At 40.1% G+C, this 22,535-nt stretch overlaps 1 protein-coding gene across 16 annotated transcripts in view; it reads right to left on the bottom strand.

The window, feature by feature from the left end:
• The window catches only part of PTPRK (protein tyrosine phosphatase receptor type K), a 603,062-nt gene that overhangs the window by 367,078 nt on the left and 213,449 nt on the right, over positions 1–22,535 (bottom strand). The gene's annotated exons all lie outside the window — the stretch shown is intronic.

Raw genomic sequence — 22,535 nt, forward strand, 5'->3', positions numbered from 1 at the left:
TGTTAGGGTGTTCCTGACCTCTGTAATGGGTCTGTTCGAGTCTAATTCACCCCAAGGATTCACACCGCAGGAGGCCCCACTATCCAGCTGAAATTGCATGTCATTTCCCTAGTACCATTGTTGCATGCAGGGAAGTTGGTACTGTCTCTTGTTCCTTTCCTGTCCTGACAGCCTGAACCTAATACGCTCTTGGACTCATGATATCATTACTGCTGTGATATGCCATCCCACTCTTGAACAAGTCTGACAGTCTTTCTGGGACCTTTCTCTGCTCTTGCACACACTGCTATAATAGTTCAACTTGACACATGCCTTGCAATGCTGTCCTGGTGCAGAGCATCACTCCTTTACCACCTCATGCTGTCTTCCACAGTAAATGAATCACACTATGGTTATGAAACACTGGGTACCTGCTTACCTTTGCTGTTGTCTCATGGAATGTACTTTGGGTTACCACCTTTGAAATGGGGGGGGGAGAACGGCACCCACCCCACTCGACAAGGCAAGCCCACTCTAATGTCAGCCTCCAACCACAAGGCAAATCCACAATGCCCTCCCCTCAACAGTCACTTATAGTATCTACAGAGATAACATGTAGATAAGACTGATAACGTCTCATCTCCTCACTCTCACGTGACAAACCCTCTCTCACACGTGTGCGGTGCGCTTGCATATTTGTGGGCAGACAGCTGCTGCATTTTCACCAGTTTTGATCTGTTGTCGCTTAAACTGTGGAAGTGGGAACACTGCAGCATCTTTAGCTGGACACAAACTTTTAACATTAGACATACCAGTGTATTGTGATAATAATGCAAATCTCTAGACCCATATTAAAAAAAACAAAACAAAACAGCAGATTAAATTATTTTTCTGGCATCTGGTAAATCCATGAAAAAACAGCCAGGCCGTTCAAATATCATCCAGGTAGTAACCCTACATGTACTTCAGGGATTGTGTTGTGCCTCCAAGGGCTTTCATCCTCTCTCTCCCACTGCATGACCCTGGTCTAAACATCTGTTTCATGAGAGATCACCTTCCCAGAGCATCTGCTCTTGAAGGTAGTGATCCCAAGTGCTGCAAACTATTCAAATCAGGAAGTCTGTCAAGATCCCAAAATTGCATGCAACAGCCAGTGTGCAAAAGCTGCAATATGGGGGTCTATTCCCTCTCCTTCGGATTGGTCCATTCCTCCATTCCATATGGCTGAATGCTTCCAGCCTAACTTCACTCATTCCCTGTTTCACTAGTGTCCCACTCATAACAGGTACTGCTTGTACCCTAAATAACTTGCATCTCTGTAAGAGGCAGAACTAGTTCAAGAAAAGCCAAGTTCAGAATCACATAATGCCTCTGACTAACAAGTGGGGAGACTTTTAGCACAATTTCACAAGAATATGCAGAACAAGCAACACAAAAAGGGACAACACAGTACAGGATTTGAGTAAGCTAACAAGTAAAACAGCTCCCAAATCAAGCAAGGCTTGGATAGACTAACTATTTCCTCATCATTTCCTTGAAGACTGAGAATGCTAGATTAGCTATATCTGCAAGATTAAAAGATGGAAACAATAGCACCCATAAGCAGTCTATTCACTTATAAAAAATATGGCCAAGTAACTATGCCTTAAATCCACCAAGCCAAGTGAAAAATATCAGAGAAAAGAAGAAAAGAATGTTCAAAAGTAGCATTTCATCTTTGTGGACTTCAAGAAAGATTAACAGAAAAGAGAGCCAACTGAGAGATTTTTTTTCTTTGCCAAATTCCTCTATTGCTGTAGATTTAAATCAAACTTAAGGACATAAAAGTCCCACTAAAATCTTTTAGAGGAAAGATTCTGCACATGGGGAGTAATCCATTGTAAATTATTTTTTCTCTATTTAACTATCCTCACTCCACTCCACATGTGAAAAGCAATTAGAAAATAACTAATCACTTCCTCATTGCTGTATTTTTTTTTTAACATCAATTTTCAGGTTCTTGTGACTAACAGTCAAGCTGAGTGAAGAGGGAAGAAGAAAAAGAAGGATGCTACAGTAGTTCATCCTCAAGGAGCACAAAGAGGAGAGCCAACACCATATGTCCAGCCATCTCTCTGCAGACCATCAACAGCCAACGGATCATAATTTGGAACCCCAGATCTGAGCATCTGAGTTGCTGAAAGCTAGCCACCAGGAAGGTATGATATACAATCAGTACTTCCTTTTCCTCACTCTTTAGCTGTATAAGCTTAGAAGTGCTCTCATCCTGTCTGAGAAATCATCATCAAATCTGTCTGTCCCTCTCTTGTATAATACAAGAAGAATTTAGCAGGCCCCAATATCTTACAAATAGGGATTGCCCAGAACAGGTTAGCATCATTGAGAAGCCATTTAATATGTTTGCTGCAGATCATTTGGAATGAATGGATCTGTTTTCCTAGCTTGTAAATTATTTATTCCTTAAACAGAAGTGACCCTCTGCTAGCTCAGGAAATTAATCTAATTTCTCATGTATTTGAACAGCTAAGAACCTACAGGATTGAAATTTCAAGCCTTCGAATGCAGGTCTGTGCAGCACAATCAAAATTTAATTTTGGCTCATTTCAAAAGAATAAAACTTGCCAAAGTTCTTTGTTTCCCTTCAAGGGACAACACAACTATTCAGAAAGCTCAGATTTTTTAGATAAACTCATGAACTGTCAGCACAATGCACTCTACACTTCCCCATAATTTTGACTGAAATAATGAAAGTTGATCACCTCAATATAGAAACCTCTGTTAAAAACTTTTCCAAGGCTAACTACATGCTGGCAGGACAGATTTCCTTCTAGTAAAGAAAACAATAGCTGCACTGTAGTCAGTACAGAAACAGGAGAATGTGTCACAGCCCCATGAATTTCACTATTCTGCAGTGACAGAATTTGAATCCTCCCCTAGGAACAGAAAATGTCTCTTGGCTCATGGTTAGTTGTCGCTGGGCAAATCAAGGAAAATGTACTATTTGGGCTTCCATTCACTGTGCCTGGGTTCAGGTACAACCAGCGAAGTGTTGCATCTAACATTTCCTGCTCTAATCCATCACTGAGGACACAATGAGCCACCACAGTCCCTAGGACAGAAGAGATGTTTTCTGCAGTGGAACCACACCGGAGACAGAACCCAAGTAGTAGTGTTTGCAAAAAGGTCACATGGACTACATGTGATAAAGGAAGACACCAGAACCCTCAAATCCTACCTGACCATGAGGGAGAAGAGGACTTGCCAAGCAGGACTCAGTATTGCTGAGAGTTTCTCCTAGGCAGCCAACATAGAGATTATGGAGGATTACGGAAGTATATTTGGAAAGCAACTCCCTTCAGACATATATAATGATGCTTTACATTTCCAAAGTGCTTCATGAAAAATAATTCAGCTAAAGCCCTAGTGAATTAGTTTCATAACTGGCACAGAAGGCAGTGACCTGCCAAATAATGAGTCTGTAAAGATTCCAGACAGGAGAGTTTGAGCCTCAAGCTCAGTCCACTTGACCACGCTACCTCCCTACATTCACTATACAACATCTATTGCCTTGTATACTTCTCATTTCACACCCTTTTGATCATCTGGATAAAAAAAAAATCAGTACAATCTTATTTAGAAGTTATTTTAACATGGCTGTAAGATTTTTTTTTTTTTTTTTAACAGCCATATAAATTCCCTCCACACTTGGAAAAAAAAAAAAAAAAAAAAAAAAAAAGATAGTGAAAAATCTTCTCCCTAAAATCCCTTTATAATATGATAAATACCTCCAATGGGAAAAATTTAAGTTATGCTATTACTTTCTATACTTTTATGGGTTTTTTTTAAATCATTATTGTTATTTTTTATTCTGGAACCTTGACTATTACTTTTGAAAGGTTTTTTGGGTACAATAATATTAATGCACTTTTTTAGAAATTTGAGTTATTTCTTCCACAGAGTAACAATCTTAGTTGGTTTGACAAAGTCACCCTCACCCAAATCTAAAATGATGGAAGAAGGAGAGTGTGCATGGGGAAATAGGGAATGGGGAGGGATTTAGAGTATTTCAAGCACTTATTTTCCTACAAGGGGCAATCACACTAGTCAACCGAAGATTCCTGTTAAATCCCCATTTGGGGGAAGAAAAGCTCATTTTCAGCCCCAGGCTTATTCACAGTTTACCTCAGAAAAAGAGAAAACATTTTAAAAAACACGGTCTAATATGCTGCTATTTGAAAAGAGATTTCCCAAGAGGCACTCTCTTTCCCTGGCTGAGAAAGGTAGAAAAGGAAGGACAAAGCAACAGACAAATATAATTGCATGAAAAAGTTTTTAAAAATTAAGACATCCTTAGAAAACATTCTTCAGGCAGCTGGAAGTACACAGTCCTCAGAAGCAAAAGTGTTGAACAAAGCATTTTACCATTGAGAAGTCCATGATCCTTATGCCCAAGTTCCTCTGTTACTATCAATTCTAGGCACACAAGTTTGGTGGCTGGATGGGGTGCAATTTTAAAAGCTTTTAAAAGTGGAAGTTTTTGTTAATGACTCGAAGAGCATCCTTCTATTTAAAAAAATAAATGAAGTCTGGTAATCTCACAGCAGAATATATTTAAACTCTTTCGGCTATTTTATCCCAAAGAACCCTGTATCATGTGTTTACTGTTCTCCACCTATCTACCCCAACCATACATGAAAGACTTCTACGACATAACTTCTTGCACTAATTTCACTGTTTCTCACTGGTGAGAAACTGGTTGAGAAAGTTGTGCAGCACTGCCAACTCATGATTTTATTGCGAGTCTTGTGCAGAGGTGGGCAAACTACAGCCCGCAGGCCACATCCAGCCTGCAGGACCGTTCTGCTGGGCCCTGGAGCTCCTGCCTGGGGAGGATAGCCTCCAGCCCCTCCCCTACTGTCCCCCCTCGCCGGCAGCCACGCCGCCGCAAAGGCAGCATGGCCGGCTCTGGCCAGACGGTGGGGCAGGGAGCAGGAGGGCTGGGTAAGGGGCAGGGGGTCTGTCAGGGGACGGTTGGATGGGGCTAAGGTTCTTGGTGGGGGGCAGGTCAGGGGATGGTAGCAGGGGAGGTTGGATAGGTGTGGGAGTCCCCGGGGGCCTGTCAGGGGGCGGGAGGTGTAGCTAAGGGTCGGGGCAGTCAGGGGACAGGAAACTGAGAGGGTCCCAGGGGGCCTGTCAGTGGGCGGGGGTGAGGATAGAGTTCAGGGCAGTCAGGGGACAGGGAGCGTTGATGGGGGGTGGTTTGGGGTGTAGGGTCCTGTGAGGGGGCGGTCAGAGGAAAAGGTGCAGGGGGTTGGATGGGTCAGGGGTTCTGAGGGGAGAAGTCAGGAGGCGGGAAGTGGGAGGGGGCGGATAGGGGTCAGGCTGTTTGGGGAAGCACAGTCTTCCCTACCCGGCCTGCCATATGGTTTTGCACCCCGATGTGGCCCTCAGGCCAGAAAGTTTGCCCACCTCTGGTCTTGTGATATTCAGTATTTCTCTTAAAGCTGCAGTGCCTGGAGTCAAGTGATTACATGAGAATCTCAGCTTTCATATAAAACAACAAAGTAGGTTTCTAAATCCCACAGAGTGCAGGTAAAAGCCTGAAAAGTGAACTCTTAAGGCTCAAAAACCATATGATAAATAAGAAAAGCTCAATTTTTAATTCATATTTTAAAGTCAATTTCATAGCTCTGAGGTGCCCAACTTATTACTTTTTAATGTATATGACTGGCAATACTGGAAGGTTTATTACTTGATTGGCTGACTGATCTTTCTGTATGAGCCCTATGCTATTTGTACTCATGAAGGCTTGAAAAATCTACTTACTAGTGATGATTAGAAAACTTTCCCTGGTAAGTGTTGGGGCTAAAGCCATAAACTTTGGCAGATCTTAACCTTTTGACCTCCCAAAAATGAAGTTTCTAGCCCCTAAAATAAGTTTTCCTGAGTCTAGAGAGAGCTAGCGCCACTGCCTTTGCTATTGCTCATAGAACCCCATTCAAAATCCAGTGAAATCAATAGTAGGTCAATGTAACAGAATGCCTAGGGAGATAGTGGAAGCTCCTTCGCTAGAGATTTACAAAAGGAGGCTGTCTTGGATGGTTTAGACTCAACAAATCCCGCAACATAGCAGGGGGTTAGACTAGATGACCCTTGCGGTCCCTTCTAACCATATGGTTTTATTATTCTAAGAAGAATCTTTTCACTGACTTCATGGATCGTGCCCATAGTTTAGTAGACTCTGGGTCAGACACACTGATGATATTCAGAACCCTGTGGAGAACAATGGAGCATAAGACTTCAGAGAGATTCCGAATGAAAGGAAAAGAAAAAGACTTAGACCAGTGGTTCTCAACTTATTTCTCATTCTGGGATGCATATGCTGGACGGCAGCCGTGGTGGAGCTTGTGGGGCCAGGCGGCAGCCCTGGACCCCGGAGCTCAGGAGCCTGAACGGCAGCCCCAGACCGCCAACACTGCGGGGCGGGGCCAGAGCCTTGACCCCAGGCCCTCACCAGGAGGGGCAGGACGGCAGCTGCGACCCCACTGTGCTGCGTGGCGGGGCAGCCTGGACTCCACTGCACCAGCCAGCTAGGAACTCAGATCCCGCCACCCGGGCTGGCCTTTAGCACACAGCTAGACTGGGCCGTAGCTGTGTGCTAATTGAGCTGCATGAGGCCTGCGGGCCACGGGTTGAGAACCACTGACAAAACTATCCAGTTCACTAAGGGGCACTGGAATGCAGACAGGTAGATCACTTTGTATATGGCTAGTTTATAGCCAGATTGATCTCTTCTTAGGCGACAGCCACTATGTTTTTAAAAAGCCCAAAAGCTATTTCCTTCCTGGTGCAAGGAACAAGCAATGCAAATTGCTGCTTGGCACCCCAAGTCCTGCACTGATTTAGCAATCCACAGGCTGATCTGTTCTACCTGTTCAGTGATGGGCCTGGAAGGATAGTCCATATGAGCTTTCTCATTGAGGATCTGCTATTTTTACAGGTAAAGAAACTAAGGTCATTTGCTTTCCTTATCTCTTTTGGAGTGGAGTTTTCAGCATTCAGTGGAGTGGAAGACCTTCTCTGTTTGTGAGGGTGACATCAACTTAAGCCACACCTTCATTTCTGGGCACTGATTTATACAAGGTCTGCTGCTTTTAGCTGCTGAGCAAAATTTTCTTTTCAACTCTCATTTATAATCAATAATGTTATTTGATATTGAATTATTATACTTTCCTCCTGTTTAATGTAAAATACAAATGGTTTTGTATTTCTAATAGGCTAAAGTAATTTAAAGCTATCACAGAAGAAATGCTAATATAGTGACATTTTCCTAAGGGAATTTAAGTGGTAAAGTACAATCGTTATTTATATTATGGAAAGAAAACAACCATTATCAAGCCACAACTTGTTTCAACCTAGTTTTATCTTCAAACTTATCAAGTTTAATTGTAAATCCTCAGGAAGGTTATGGCAGTGGGTGACATAATTCTCAGTGACCAATCCCTGTCGTCAGTATTTCAGCTTGCCATATTTACAGCAGCATAACTTGATCCTGTAACCAGCTTATCAAAAACAATTTAAAAAAAGATACTAACTACAAATCCAGCAGGTATCTAGTTTTTGTTTAGTCATTGCTTCAGCCTCTCTTAGTTGCAAAACTAACATGGCTCTCATAATATTTCAAGATAATTACATCCTTTCACTTTTCCACTGCATTCCCAGAACTGATACTTCAGTTCTCCACAAATAACTACTTCAGGCTAACTACTAAATGCCACTTTTTGTCAGTTCCCCCCCACAGAACCAATATTTTGTTCAAATCATTGCATGCAGCCTAAAATGCAGAAAAGTCAGTTTTTGTAATGGAATGGATGAGTGGGTCACACTGAATTTCAAATCATACAGAAAAGTAATAAGTCCTAAGAAACTAAGCAAAATCTTATCAGCCACCAAAGGCAGCAGTCAATATGACTTCACAATAAATTGTTTTAAAATGGTACTTATCTGCATTTCTGTTATCCGTATTGCATCAAGAGCTGCTGAAGTATTATCACAAATATCATAACTGCTGGATGGAAATGTTACAGTCTACACTTGACAGCGTTTAGTGTGTAAAAAGGTCTCCTTCCCTTTTGGACACTTATTTTTCCTGGTTCTTTAAGTATCAAATACAAAATGAAATATCTATTATTCAAAACAGACACATGGAAATAACCTACAGCAGCAGATCACAAAATCTGGACTAATAACCAAGATCAGCTTTATCATTTGATACTTCTACAAATAAATCAATTTTAAAAAGTTAGTCTTCATACTTTTCAGAGTAGCAGCCGTGTTAGTCTGTATTCGCAAAAAGAAAAGGAGTACTTGTGGCACCTTAGAGACTAACAAATGTATTAGAGCATAAGCTTTCGTGAGCTACAGCTCACTTCATCGGATGCATACTTCTGGTATTTATGGTATGTCATTTTTATTTAACTTGCAAGAGAAGAGTGTCCCTGTGGGTATGTTTTTATTTTGTTTTAAAATGATTTTTAATGTTTTCATTTGTAAAAGACATAGGAGAGCATAGGCAATGACTCTCAAACAGTGTTCCCATATGCATTGTAGTTTTAAATGTTTTTTTTAAATGCAAAATCGAATTTATGCCCATAAGAACTCAATAAAAAAATAGGATACGAAATAAAAATTGATGAGATTTCTTGACTCATGATGCAGTGTCCTGTAGCAGTCATAGTTAAAATGAAAGAATGCAAATCCAGACTTTCGGAGGGCTAGTTTGTAATCCCTTTATTTACACTGATGAACAACTATTCTCAGGAGTAGTGCTACTGAAGTCTGTAGAAACACTTGTGCAAGTAACTACTTATCAGTGCAAGAGGGTTATGATCTGACTGTGAATTTATTGCATCTGCAAGTGACAAAGAATGCCATGTACTGAAATTTTATTGTACAAGAGTTTATTCTCTGTATATGAATCACTGCATATGTTCCTCCAATGCTATTGCAATAAATAATAATCTGAATTACTTTTCTATTTCCAGCTGTTCACCCAGGGTTCTTAGCACTATTAGATTTGATGGTATAAGTGAGACTTTGGGTATTTTCATTTCAGAAACTGGTTCAAAAAATCACCATCCTCACTTGAAAAACCCTCTATCGCTCTTCAATTCAGCCTCCCTTCCTGCTCCCTTCCCCTTGCCATATATCTAGCACTGGTCATCTCTCTGTCATTCCATACAATGCTAGCGCAGGAGTCTCTCTCCTCTGCAGCCCCTGTGCAAAATAGTTTCCTAAAGTTCTCACGTTTGACCATTGTCATTTCATATCTCAGCTGAAAACTTCTCTTCTTCCTAGCTTTTTCTCTCCCCATCTGTTGTCATCTCTGTAAGGATACCAAGCTCTTAATGTTTTCAGACATCTTTTACATAAAATGGAAGGTGTATTGTAGTTGCTGCTTTTTCTTTATAGCTTCAAGGAGCAATTAATAGGATTCTGAATTTTCTTTTTCCTCAGCAATAACTCACTTTTCAACAGAGGAAGCAGGAGAGAAACAGCGAGACTTCTAGATAATAAGCAGGATAGGAAACTCAGTTTGTGCAATCTTTGTTTTCTCCCAATCAGCCTCACAGTATGTGAGAGATGGATTGTAAAACAAACTGGACATATGGTATACCATATTAGCACTGTGAACCCTTTCCTACATGTGGGCACTAGATGTGCTAACTTTGGCACACTTTGCCTACTTTACCCTGTCACTAGAGAGAGAGCGCGAGCGAGCGAGCGTACACCACCTGGCCTAATTGAGATTACCCCTGTGACGGTTCTCGGGGTTCCCAGGACTGTGAATCACCTTGTTACCTCTCTGCTTCCACTGAGAGGGAGACTTCCTTGTGCTCAACTGGGTGTCAGCTCCCTGATTCCATGAGCCTGTTAGTCACCCAATGCTAGCCCTTACTTTGCACCCCAGTCCCTGAGACCTCTGAAGTGTTCCCCTGTAATGTCCAGTCCCTTCTCCACTGTACATTCACAGAAAACTGTCAGGTCTGCTGTCCCCAATGGAACAGTATATATACCAGCTTGTATGATTTAGCTGAGGATCAGCTCCTTACTTAATACCACTGCACTAAGATTGATGATAAACTTCTTGTTTTCACTGCAAGTCAAAGATTCAAGACATATCATGGATAATGGAAGCAAAAGGTTACACACAAGAAACTCATAACATGCTTTCTGGAGACTAAACTTATCTGGCTAACCGCCTGTCTAAAGAAGTTTATTGCACCCCAAATGTCCTCTGCAGCACTGGTTGTATTCCCATTTTCATGAACGTAAACATACTGTACATTTACTTCCCGGGTGCAGGATAATGGGGGTGTCTTCTCTGTTTCCCAAAGGTAGACCAGCAACCCTTTGAAGTTTATCTTAAGACAAGGTTGTCTTCCCCTGTTGTGTGTTGACTTCATATCTTTCTTTTGACTTTGCATGTAAATGTGCCTCCATTGTGTTATCTTCCAATGCTTCATTTACATGCCAACAGCAAAACAGGCGAATAACCATCTTTTGTCCCACAGGAAACCTGCTTCTTCAAATAACCTAAGAATGTATTTTCAGTGTATATACATAATTCCTTACATAGTATCAGTACATTCATTTCACAAGAATATTAACAACCAGCGTGACCCTGGCTTTTATTTAAGACTTCACATGTCACTCTTTGGTTAACCAAAATCTACATACCAAAAGCAAGGTATTCTTATAAATCCCTTGTCAGCTGGCACAAGGAGTTCATGAGTCACAACCCCAATGCAGAGAAGTCAGAAGGCCCTAGCACACCCACCAAACAAGAGTACGAAGATACACTTGAATTTTTTTTACATGAGAAATACGATTTAATCATAGTAAAACTATATGAAGTGAGGCCTGCTGGACAGAGCACTGGACTAGGACTCAGGAGACTTGGGTTCTAATCCTAGCTCTGCCACTCGTCTGCTTGGGCAAGTCACTTTGCCTTTCTGTGCCTCAGTTTCCTCATCTGCAAAATGGGGGTAATGATACTGACCTCCTTTGTAAAGTGCTTTTGATCTACTGCTGAAAAGCACTATATAAAAGCAATATATAAATATATATATTGTTATTAGAAGTAACTACTCTTAGAAATTAATCTCTGTTCAATTTAGGGAATATTAATACTTCCCCAAATTTGTAAACATTTTATGATAAATAGGATAAGCACCATTAACTGCAAGTGTGTATGTATTGCAGGAGTATAAAAATCTTCAGATTAGAAAAAGACATTTAATCTATGTTAACATTTATCACAAGGCATTAGTATTGGGCTTTGAAAAGGAGCCGAAGAAAGTTTATTTATTAAAATAAATGCCCGTGAGAAGCTTTTGCTATAAATTGTATCGAAGAATGGATGATTCTTTTGATTACTAAATTGTGTCCAGAGTGCGACACTGCAAGGCAATATTAAAAAGAAAGCAAGCGTTCATATTTGGGTATATTTCCAAAACTGCGCAAGTTTCCATCATTGTTACAGTAGTGCCTTAAGTACTAAGATGAGCAAATATGTATCACATGAAAGCTTTAACAGTAAAGAAAAAAAAAGAAGCACAAGCATTTTCATAGGTTTCAGAGTAGCAGCCGTGTTAGTCTGTATTCGCAAAAAGAAAAGGAGTACTTGTGGCACCTTAGAGACTAACAAATTTATTAGAGCATAAGCTTTCGTGAGCTCACGAAAGCTTATGCTCTAATAAATTTGTTAGTCTCTAAGGTGCCACAAGTAAGCATTTTCATAGTGTACATTTGAAGAGGGAAGGAAATAAAAGTAATTGCCAATCATGTTTAATGAATCAGTAAACTTGGGGGTCGTACCCTATGACTCTATAGAGAATTGCTAATATAGTTCCTATTTTTAAGAAATGGGAAAGAAAGTGATCTGGAAAACTACAGGCCAGTTAGTTTGACCTCAATTGCATGCAAGATTTCGGAACAAATGATAAAATACAACATTATTTTACAAAAGGTAGATCATGCCAGACCAACCTGATGCCCTTCTTAGACCCTTCTTTGAGAAAGGAACGGATTTTTTGGACAAAGGAAATGCAGTAGATCTAATCTATCTGGATTTCAGTAAGGCATTTTATACAGTTCCACATAGGAAATTATTAGTTAAATTGGAGAAGATGGGAATTAATGTGAGAATAGAAAGGTGGATAAGGAACTAGTTAAAGGAGAGACTACAATGGGGCATACTGAAAGGTGAACTGTCAGGCTGGAGGGAGGTTATTAATGGAGTTCCTCAGGGATCAGTCTTGGGACCAATATTATTTTACATTTTTATTACTGACCTTGGCACAAAAAGTGGGAGTGTGCTAATAAAATTTACGAATGACACCAAGTTGGAAGATATTGCCAATACGAAGGAGGACCAGAATATCATACAAGAAGATCTGGATTACCTTGTAAACTGGAGTAATATAAATGGGATGAAATTTAATAGTACTAAGTACATGGTCACACATTTATGGACTAACAACAAGAATTTTTGCTATAAACTGGGGACTTATCAGTTGGAAGTGACAGAAGAGGAGAAAGACCTGGGTGTACTGTTTGATCACAGGATGACTATGAGCCACTAATGTAATGCAGCGGTGAAAAAGGCTAATGCATTCCTAGGATGCATCAGACAAGGTATTTCCAGTAGAGACAGGGAAGTGCTAGTAGCATAATACAAGACTAATAGAATGATCTGAGGAACAGAAAATCTACCTTATGAGAGGAGACTCAAAGACCATGGCTTGCTTAGCCTAACCTAAAGAAGGCTTAGGGGAGATATGATTGAAATCTATAAATACATCAGAGGGATAAATACCAGGGAGGGAAAGGAGCTATTTATGTTAAGCACCAATGTCGACACAAGAACAAATGGCTATATACCGGTCATCAACAAGTTTAGGCTTGAAATTAGATGAAGGTTTCTAATCATTAGAGGAGTGAAATTCTGGAACCGCTTTTCATGGGGAGCAGTGGGTGCAAAAAAATCCTAAAGAGTGAGTTTGATAAGTTTATGGAAGGGATGGTCTGATGAGACTGCATACAATGGCATGTAGCAGATCTGTGACTGCCAGCAGCAAATATCTCCAATGTCCAGTGATGGGACACTACATGGGGGAGAGCTCTGAATTACTACAAAGAATTCTCTCACACATGTCTAGCTGCTGGGTCTTGCCCACATTCTCAGGGTCTAACTTGTTGCCATATTTGGGGTCAGGAAGGAATTTTAACCCAAATCACATTGTCTGAGACCCGGGGGGAGGGGGCGGGGGTTCGCCATTCTCTGCAGCATGGGGCACAGGTCACTTGCAGATTTAAAACTAGAGTAAATGGTGGATTCTGTATAACTTGAAGTCTTTAAACCATGATTTGAGGACTTCAGCAACTCAGCCAGAGGTTGAGATCTATTTACAGGAGTGGGTGCATGAGGTTCTGTGGCCTGCTATGTGCAAGGGGTCCAGACTAGACCATCATGATGGTCCCTTTTGTCCTTAAAGTCTATGAGTCTATGTTTTAGAAACACAGCAGTATCCTCACTTGCATTTTGCCAAATTTGAGAACTAGGGAATGAATCACTTGAAAGAAAAACTCTAAAGGGTGTGCCAATTATTGAAGGTTTGAAAAGATATCCATCTCTAACTACAACTACTAAAGAAATCAGCTTTAATGGGTTAACATCTACTACAATCACCTTCTTTCAGTCAGTACTAGATTCATCCCTAGCCATTCACTGGATTACAAAAGACTGAAATTTGTCCTACCTTTATTTGTGATCCCCCAAATCCTTCATGGAAAAGGTTAATTAAAGGTGAATTTATGAAGTAACCTCTGTTCAGAACCTTCTTAATTTGAAACATGAGGATGGAAACCTTGCACATCAGCTACAAAACTATGTAAAAATTGGATTTGTTGCAGAAAGCTTATTGGAAACTAGCCAAAAGACCAAGTGATTAACAAGCAAATAAGGGAGTTCAAATGGAATACAGTATGTTTTATTTAAGTGAAAACAGTGTTTACACTGCTTATTATTCATCATGTATGTTCTTAGCAGGAATAGCTGGGTTGTGTAGAAAAGGTTTAAGATTATTCTTCCTATATCTTTATATTAATGTAGCCTCTAGTTTAAATAAAGTAGCAAGGGGAAAGAAAAGATACCTATTCAGGGAATTTCTTGACAGATTAATACCTTATTCTACTTTTTTAAACTGACTTTGATAGTTAAAGTTCAGTTAATTGAATATGTTCTCCTGACATGAAACCTCTCTCACATAAGTTAAAAACACTCAGATCTTTCCCCATCTCTCAAACTGCTACATCTATATCCTGCCAGCCTGTCTCAAGTCTGACTACTGTTCATTAATGACAGGTTTCAGAGTAGCAGCCCTGTTAGTCTGTATTCGCAAAAAGAAAAGGAGTACTTGTAGCACCTTAGAGACTAACAAATTTATTAGAGCATAAGCTTTCGTGAGCACAGCTCACTTCATCGGATGCATTTGGTGGAAAAAACAGAGGAGAGATTTATATACACACACACAAAGAACATGAAACAATGGGTTTATCATACACACTGTAAGGAGAGTGATCACTTAAGATAAGCCATCACCAGCAGCGGGGGGGGGGGGGGGGGGGGGAGGAGGGGGCGGCGCGGAAAGGAGGAAAACCTTTCATGGTAACAAGCAAGGTAGGCTAATTCCAGCAGTTAACAAGAATATCAGAGGAACAGTGGGGGGTGGGGTGGGAGGGAGAAATAACATGGGGAAATAGTTTTACTTTGTGTAATGACTCATCCATTCCCAGTCTCTATTCAAGCCTAAGTTAATTGTATCCAGTTTGCAAATTAATTCCAATTCAGCAGTCTCTCCTTGGAGTATGTTTTTGAAGCTTTTTTGTTGAAGTATAGCCACTCTTAGGTCTGTGATCGAGTGTCCAGAGAGATTGAAGTGTTCTCCAACTGGTTTTTGAATGTTATAATTCTTGACGTCTGATTTGTGTCCATTCATTCTTTTACGTAGAGACTGTCCAGTTTGGCCAATGTACATGGCAGAGGGGCATTGCTGGCACATGATGGCATCTATCACATTGGTAGATGCGCAGGTGAACGAGCCTCTGATAGTGTGGCTGATGTGATTAGGCCCTATGATGGTATCCCCTGAATAGATATGTGGACAGAGTTGGCAACGGGCTTTGTTGCAAGGATAGGTTCCTGGGTTAGTGGTTCTGTTGTGTGGTGTGTGGTTGCTGGTGAGTATTTGCTTCAGATTGGGGGGCTGTCTGTAAGCAAGGACTGGCCTGTCTCCCAAGATCTGTGAGAGTGATGGGTCGTCCTTCAGGATAGGTTGTAGATCCTTGATGATGCGTTGCAGAGGTTTTAGTGGGGGCTGAAGGTGATGGCTAGTGGCGTTCTGTTGTTTTCTTTGTTGGGCCTGTCCTGTAGTAGGTGACTTCTGGGTACTCTTCTCGCTCTGTCAATCTATTTCTTCACTTCAGCAGGTGGGTATTGTAGCTGTAGGAATGCATGATAGAGATCTTGTAGGTGTTTGTCTCTGTCTGAGGGGTTGGAGCAAATGCGGTTCTTGTTAACTGCTGGAATTAGCCTACCTTGCTTGTCACCATGAAAGGTTTTCCTCCTTTCCCCCCCCTGCTGCTGGTGATGGCTTATCTTAAGTGATCACTCTCCTTACAGTGTGTATGATAAACCCATTGTTTCATGTTCTCTGTGTGTGTGTATATAAATCTCTCCTCTGTTTTTTCCACCAAATGCATCCGATGAAGGGAGCTGTAGCTCACGAAAGCTTATGCTCTAATAAATTAGTTAGTCTCTAAGGTGCCACAAGTACTCCTTTTCTTTCTGTTCATTAATGCACTTCTTCTGACTGATTAGACTTCACCTGACCACCACCTCAGGTCAGCATTACTGGAATTTTCTGTTCCTCAGTGAAACCTTTCTAAAAGTTTCTCAAGAATGTGCTTATCAGCAACAATCTATCTAGGTATTTAACTGCACTATGATATTCAAGTTCTGGTTTTAAGGCCTTCTCTATACTTACAAATCAAATCATGTTAACTGAGCCAGTTTTAGACAGTTTCAACATGGGTTCAGCTAACAAGGTTTAAATACTGGTCGCCTGACCTGCTGAGAGAGACCAACAAATAGCAGTTAGATGGGTTTGAAAAAAAATAATTAAAAAAATAGTAGGAACTTGGCATGGAAAATGGTTCTGTCTGGTCTGCACAGGGAAGAGTACATTAAGCCATGTTGGCAGAAACAATGTAGCTTAACTTAACTGCCAGTGTGGTTAGAGAGAGCAAGGACATGGCCAAAATATCCCATTTCTCTTTCCTCTCACACTTTCTGGTAGTACGTTACTGCTTCCTATTTTTTAGGAATGCCCCTTCTGGCTGCATCACTTAAATAGGTCAAAATCTACTCTTTCACCCCTCATTTCCCATTTTTTGCTCAGAACCTTCTTAATTTGAAACATGAGGATGGAAACCTTGCACATCAGCTACAAAACGATGTAAAAATTGGATTTGTTGCAGAAAGCTTATTGGAAACGAGCCAAAAGACTAGGTGATTAACAAGCAAATAAGGGAGTTCAAAATGGAATGCACTATGGTTTTATTTAAGTGAAAACAGTGTCTACCAAATGGCATTGCTATGTTAGTACCCACCTCTCAATGCACTGGCACACTCCGTCCACACCGGTAACAACTTTTACTATTTCAGAAGGACTCCTTGTTTCTTACGATCTTTGACAAACCTTTAATGACACTGAAATCACATGGCTTCAGAGTCAACTTTCCACCAATCTATTATAATTTTTATAATTTTCAGGACTATAAGAACATAAGAAAAAAAATAAAATTTCCAGGATCTTTGAGACACTGAAGACTTTATTATTCTTATATATCTCTTCAATATTCAAATGCAGACTGGAACAATTATTCAAAGCAGGATTCAGAACTGAGCAAAAAGGCAGCAGTTCTCAAACTTTAGCAACCCAAGGACCCCCATTTTGATTTAAAATTTTTCAGGGATCCTCGAGCCCCCTGCTCAGTCACTGCCGCAGCTCCACCCTTTCCCCTCCTCTTCCCTGACTCTTTCCACTCCCTCTCCCAAATGTGCCCTGTCCCCGCTCCTCCCGTGCCCTCCCAGCGCCTCCTGCACATCGGGGAACAGCTGTTCTGTGGCGTGCGGGAGGAGCTGGGAGAGTGAGGGAGGAAGGGGGAAGAGTTGATCAGTGGGGCCCACGGATCCCAGTTTGCGAAACGCTGCAATAAGGCATTCTGGGCATAGTAGTTCTTTATCAGTCAGTTAATGGCAATGCACCATCAGTCTTCACTGAAATTATAAGGACCACTATGGAGTACCTTTTCACTATTATAAATTTGTTCACTAACAGTATTCATTTGATAAGGTATTTTTCTAACCTGTTACCACCTCCAATCACTGGGATTCCGCAACCTCCCTGAGTAATCTATTCTAATAATTAACTATCCTTATAGTTAAAGTTTTTTCCTAACAACAAACCTAAATCTCCCTTGCTGAAAATTTCATTAATTACTTCTTACCCTACCCTCAGTGGACATGGAGAACAATTGATCACCACCCTCTTTACTGAAGTCTTTAACATATTTGAAGATTTATGTTAGCCCTCAACCTTTGCTTCTCTAAACTAAGCATGCCCAATTCTTTCAACATATCCTCATAGCTCAGGTTTTCCAAACCTTTTATCATCTTTGTTGCTCTCATCTGGACTTTCTCCAACTCTCCCGTTCTTAAAGTGGATTGCCAAAACTGGATGTTGTAATCTAGATGAGGCCTCACCATTGCCAAGTAGAGTGCATGAATTATTTCCTGTGTCATACGTAGAACACTCCGGTTAATATATCCCAGAATGACATTTTCCTTTTTCACAATAGCATCATATAGTATCATAGAAATGTAGGGCTGGAAGGGATGTCAAGGAGACATTAAGACCAGCCTCCCGCACTGAGGCAGGACCAGGTAAACCTAGACTCTCAATGACAAGTGTTGGTCTTGTACAACCTGTACTTAAAAACCTTCAGTGATAGGGATTCTACAATCTCCCTTGGAAGCTTACTCCAGAGTTTAACTACCATTATAATTAGAAAATTTTAAGATATGTAACCTTAATCTACCTTGCTAAAGATTAAGGCCATTACTTCTTGTCCTACCTTCAGTGGACACGGAGAACAACTGATCACAGTTCTCTTTATAACAGCTTTAACACATCTGAAGACTTATCAGGTCTGTTCTCAGGCCTCTTTTCTCAAGACTAAACATGCCCAATTTGTTTAAACTTTTCTTATGAGTCCAATTTTCTGCCAGTTCTGCACCAGCCTTACAGAGTCATTTAATCTGGCCCATATTTACCTAGTTTGGTTATTATCTACAAGGTGCTTAAAAACTGTTTAATAATTTGTTCCAGTATCTTTTGGGTATCAAAGTTAGGCTGACTTGTCTATAATTCCCCAAGGTCCTACTCTTTCCCCTTTTTGAACACAGATATCATATTTGCCCTTTTCCAGTCCTCTGGGACCTCATCTGTCCTCAATGATTTCTTAAAGAAAACTGCTAATGGATCAAAAATTGCTTTGACAAGTTTCTTAAGTACTCTAGGGTGAACTTCATCAGGCCCCGATGACCTGACTACATCTAACTCATCTAAATATTCTTTATCCTGTTCTTTCCTATTTGAGCCTGTGTTCCTTCCCCTTTGTTGTTAATACAAAACTAAGAGTAAATACTAAACAGCAAGTGTGGTCAGCAAGAGAGAAGGAGAAACAGAAAATGATAGTGCTTGAAGCCCAAAGGCGGAGAGACTCTTGAGAAGGGGATGATTCTCATTAACCAAACAGCAGAGAAATCAAGGGAAATTAGTATAGAGGTACCCTAGGGTACGTCTATACTTGCAAGATCAAAAAAAACAAACCAAAAAAACCCTCCCCCATCACCTCTGCAGCAGTGAGTCTCAGAGCCTGGATATACAAACTTGGGCTTGTGCTATGGAATTAAAAATAATGTAGATGTTCTCACTCAGGCTGGAGCTTGAGCTCCAAGATCTTCCCACCCCCCCACCCCCCAAATTTCAGAGCTCAAACTCTAGCCTAAAAAAGAATGCCTATGCTGCTATTTTTGTGCTGTTGGGCAAGCTCAAGTCTGCAGATGTGGGTTCCGAGACACACTGCCGTGTGTTTTTTTGTTTTTGCAGCGTAGACACACCACATACAAAGTTAGACAGAAATAACCAACTTAACTAGAATAAACTAATGCTTTACAGTAACCCATAGGGAAAATGAAAGACCTAAAACTCCAGAGTGAGTTAAACAATACAACTTCAGAAATTCCTTTCACTAAAATAGATTTTAGACAAGTCAAGGGTGGCCTTTTTCCATTACAACAGTAACAAAGTAAACAAAAACCAATGAGTATCAAATTCAAATATGGGCCTTCAATCCCAAAGGATTCTCTAACCAAAGGATTCTCCTAGAGAGTTCATCCCCATGTTAAACAGAAAAATGAAGCTATCTTGCCAGTAGCAAAAGAGATAAATCATATCATTACATAACTTAAGGAATTTCCTAGAGTATAAAACCTACAATGGAAGAATTACTGGCCCTCTTGCTTGAAAGTACCCACAGGAACACAGCCAGATCAGCCAGCCTCCCTTTCATTTTCCAGAGCGTAGTTAGCCAATGGCAACTATGCTTTGGAATGAGTGCAACAGTTCTTACAAAAATACATCTACTTTTTTCTAAACTACCACTTGCTCACATGCATGTGGCACAGGAGTGTCAAAAGAACAGGAGCAGAGCCCTCTTATCTTGCTTTTTATCAGCAATATATTCACTCACCTTATGTGCCCTATAGCTTTAATATAGTTCAGCACTTGGAGTTTTGGGGTTTGCCAGAGAACGACACATTCTGCTGTGTGACTGCAATGGAAGACACTGATTTCTGACAAAGCTTTTGCAGAACTTAAGCATTTCTTCTTTGCCAGTTTTGGAACGGTCATATCATGGTCAACAGAGCACAGCTAAACAATTGAAACTAAGTGATGAGATTTTTAACACCCTAAAGAGTGGAAGGAAACTGCTTTCTCAGTCAATTTACAACACAGTCTTTACACTATATAAAATACAAACTTGCTCCATTTCTTGGATTTGGTTTTATTAACCAAGAACGCTGCTTTACCAATTTTTGATTCAAAACAATATTTTGCCTTTTGCCTCATGACTTACTTCCTTTATTTAGTAGCCTTGTGTGAAGGACCTTGTCAAAGGCTGTTTGAAAATCTAAATCAAGTATGTCACAATCAGTTTCTCTTTATCCAATACTAAATATGTTCAAAATATTTTAATATATTAGTGTAAAATTTCCTTTTGCAGAAACTATGCTGAACAGACCATATTATCATGATTTCCAGGTATTTTATTATTTTATCATGAATTATCATTTCAATCGATCAATTTACCAGGTATGCAAGCCTTACTGGCCTGTAATTCTCCAGTTCACCCCTTGAGTTTGTTTTAAACATAGTATGTGTCATTAAGAGATGGCTAATGTATTTTATTTATTCATGTGTCTGGGTATCTAAACAACTGATACACATCACTTCTGATACCTACTATTGACTTCTACTTGACTTTTTGAAGTAAATGGAAAGAAATTTAAAAAAAATCAGATATGCAGCTTTGCTTGGATTAAAACTGCACATTATATACATTTTCCGGTTTATAATCCTTAACAAAAAGTGACCTTGCTTGGGGATCAGTACTAAGCCAGGTTTAGTTTATGACAATGCAATACTCAAAACAAATTGCCTTCAATCTTGTTTTAAACATGTGTAAGTTCTTCCTGTACTGCTTACTGAACTCACAAGAGGTGGACAGGCAACCTGTGGAGCTAGTGAACTGCAGCATTGTTGCATAGAATGCAACTGAACAGAACAGGCATTCATACTGTGCTCTGTGGTGCAGCTCAACATTAAAGCCAACACTGTAAATAAGTCTGTATTCTTGAAAGAGGCCTGTTAACCTCGAGACCTCAAAGAAAGCTCTTACAGAAGGACAGAAAAAATGAATTCTATTCAAAAACAAAAACCATACAGTGATACATTTTCCATTCTTACTAAGAAATTACATAAAGTTAGACTGGTTCCAACTGACTGAACCAGAGAACAGCAGGAAAGCAACATTTACAGGCCAGGTGCAGTTTATGTACAGAACACAGCAGGCCTACAAAAATATGCACCCAGACCTACTTCTTATTTTTAAATTAAAAATAAGAAAATTGAACAACAATGTATTTTACATTATTTTAACATTACATTGGGGAGCTGGGAGTGGGAGGGACCTTCTCGGTGCAGGATTTTACAGAGATTATATGAAGGCTATAACATAAATGAAGAATGTCTATGGTACCTGTCTAAACTCCCAACCACCAATCTCATTGCCAAGCCTGACTACACCGGTATACAAAAACTTGATCACTGCTATAAAAACTACCAATAAATCATCCCTACTTTTAAATAATATAAAGGATCTTAGAAAAACACTTCCCGCCCCCACAAACAACTCAAACTATCTGAACTTTGCTTTCATGGCGTTAATAATCTTGTGTTATTTCAACATATTTTGTGGTATAAATACCTTTAAACTTTTTTAAAAAAAAAAAAAAAGGAGGGAAAGTATAACAGCAGTATTAAAAAACAGAAACCAATAAAAGAGAAACTCATGGCTGTGACTGGCATCTGATGAGATACAGCATAATGGAACACTCATATATTGTTTAAATATCTATCGAGGTGAAACTAGTCTGACCATATTTAGGAAATACTGCAATACCTTCCTCTTTGAAAAAGTCTTTCCACTCATAATTCCTACTCATAATTCCGCTCATAATTCCTACACCACTATGTCTAGACCTCTACCAATCAAAAAATAAGGGGTGGGAGGAGTTGATAAAATCTTTAAAAAAATAAAAATCAACAAAAATCCTATTCCTAGCACAGTTTTAACCCTGAAATGGGTGAAGTGCCAGAAACGCCACAGAATCCACTAGGGACTTGTTTATTGCTACAGGTTTTACGTAGAAGACACTCAGGTAGTATGGTGATGGGCCGCAATACAGAATTCTAAAATTGATATTTAGAAAATGGTGAACACACCACGATTCATATAGACACTTAATGCAATGACTCAGAACAGCTCCTTTGGGGTCTGACACAGATCTTGTTAAAATCCATAGAAAACTCCCATTGACTTGAATAGGCTTTGGATCAGTCCCTTAGAGTATTGTGCAGAGCTCTGACACGGATTGTTTGACACTTCTTAGTAGATGTAACTAGTTAACACAATTCTTCCTAACTGCATGGCTGTATTCTTGTGTACATCAGTTTTGTTCTTCACACCATATCAAGTACAGCAGCTTCAAGTGACCAGAAGGGCAGCCGTCACTCAAACTAATC

This window comes from Dermochelys coriacea, chromosome 3 (genome assembly GCF_009764565.3).
Source record: "Dermochelys coriacea isolate rDerCor1 chromosome 3, rDerCor1.pri.v4, whole genome shotgun sequence".
In the NCBI taxonomy this organism is placed as follows: Eukaryota; Metazoa; Chordata; order Testudines; family Dermochelyidae; genus Dermochelys; species Dermochelys coriacea.